Source organism: Zingiber officinale, chromosome 3A (assembly GCF_018446385.1).
Source record: "Zingiber officinale cultivar Zhangliang chromosome 3A, Zo_v1.1, whole genome shotgun sequence".
NCBI classification, from domain to species: Eukaryota; Viridiplantae; Streptophyta; class Magnoliopsida; order Zingiberales; family Zingiberaceae; genus Zingiber; species Zingiber officinale.
In genome coordinates this window covers 143,156,755-143,158,697 of record NC_055990.1, presented here as the reverse complement: position 1 = coordinate 143,158,697, position 1,943 = coordinate 143,156,755, and the positions used below count along the sequence as shown (strand labels likewise).

Below are 1,943 nucleotides of genomic sequence, written 5' to 3'. Positions count from 1 at the left end.
CAACAACATATAACAATTATCTACAGCAACTGATCCAGTGGAAAATAACACTAAATGTATCTATCCATCTCCATAACATACATAAACATAGCAAAAGGTAAAAATCATCCAATTCTAAAGTACAGCAACTAACAGAAGAAGCATGTGATAGGTATCAACTAAGCTAAGACCAAGGAAGAAATAAATCTACCATCTACCACTAGTAATTATATACTATACATATCATAAGACAGTATCAAAAGATAAGTCAAAGGGTACCCGCATCAAATAGAAGGTACTATCAAGCGATCCAAAGTTGAGACGCCCGTCTCGAATCAGAGTCCTGTGTCAAACAAACAATATATATATATATATTATTTAGCTAAATTCAAATGAATAGCTAAATAAAATCCCTAAAACCAAATTAGGGAAAAACCCTAATCAAGTCAATTGCATCCTACCTAAATAAAATCTAACGGTCAATTAGGGTTAGTTACCTAATTCCTAATCACCAGTTAGATTAGAAACATAAACTTAAATTAAATCTAATAATTGACTAGGGTTAATTGTCTTAACCCTAATCATTCCATTAGATTAATTTAAGTAATTAAATCTAATCACACTAATCATGTAATCAAATTATCCCTCATGCAATACATAAAACTAAAATAACTGTCTTATAGCAAGATCAAGAACCCTACATACAATTAACAACTAGTATAATTCATCTACATCATGCATAACCATCTAGAAATCAAATCACACCATGATCTACAACTAAGATCGAAAATCCAATACCTTACCTAAATTCCTAGCACTGTTCTGTTGATCCACACAAAGAAATGGTGCTGCTATTGGAGAGTTGCCGGAACTAGAAACGCTGCTGTATACCACCTCAATGACCATAATTCCAGCATCACAGCAACACAACCTCGCTGCTAAAATCCTTCCTACTGATCGGATGAAGATAACATCTCAGGCGATCAAGAAATCAACACCATAGAAATGGAACACAACCTCACCTTGCTGCTATCAATCGTATCAAGCAGGAATCCAGCAGGAAGACTCTGATCAAGCTAGCCTCTGCCCGGCAGCTCAAGAACACCTCCCTGATACCAACATCTCCAAATCTATGACCTAATTCAACCGAAAACAAGACGAGGATCGGTAACAGAGAAGAAGACCTAAGCTTACCTCAATCGATTGTCTCCAGAAGGTATCACCTAATCTGATCCAACTTGAGGATACACGGATCATTCTGGAAACTGCTCAAGGAGGAACGAAGGTCAATTGGCCAGAGATAACCAAAATCAAGCCCTAATCTAGTGAAATCCGGCGATGTAGAAAGAAAGGGATAAGAATCACCGACTGTGCTAGGGCACGAGTTGAAAGAAATCCAGAGAAAAGGAGGGAAGAAGGACCAGGAATGTCGCTTACCCTCGAAGCCCTAAGGCATCTTCCACGGTAGCGATCGATGAATCTGGATCGATCCAGCAATCTGCAACCCAGAGAATGAAAGAAACGCTGGCCGGATCTGAGATCAATAGGCGTCGATGCCGGCGGAGAAGGATCGCCGGAGCTAGGGCCTTGCTCCCGTCGTCGTCGCTTGTCCGCGAGAGAGAGAACAGAGGAAGAAGAGAGGGGAGATTGGGGAAGGAAGGAGAGGAGGAAGGCTCGGGTGATCGGCGTTGGGTTTGGGGGAAACGGCGCTTGGGAAGGGAATTAAAGGAAAAGAAAATGATTTATAGTTAAAAACATTTCCTCACCTAAACGGGTATCCCAAACAAGCCTTATCTGTACTCAGAATTGATCCCCTCAAAACCCGTCGTACGAACTCCGAAAAATTCCCAGAAAATTTCTAAAAACTCTTGAAAAATTTTATAAGGCTATTTCTCAAATAACCCTATTTATTTAAATTTCCGATATCTCACAGGATGAGCCAAATTGGTGGCCGGCCAAAGCTT

The 1,943-nt window shown here is 40.0% G+C and overlaps 1 long non-coding RNA gene across 1 annotated transcript; it reads right to left on the bottom strand.

Annotated features, from left to right (window-relative positions):
• Positions 1-261: 261 nt before the first annotated feature.
• Positions 262-1,682, bottom strand: LOC122054088. The gene is made up of 5 exons (XR_006132553.1): positions 1,417-1,682; positions 1,174-1,244; positions 1,002-1,088; positions 783-932; positions 262-322 (listed from the first exon to the last, which is right to left on the bottom strand). It is a non-coding gene; the product is annotated as an uncharacterized LOC122054088 (long non-coding RNA).
• Positions 1,683-1,943: the final 261 nt, after the last annotated feature.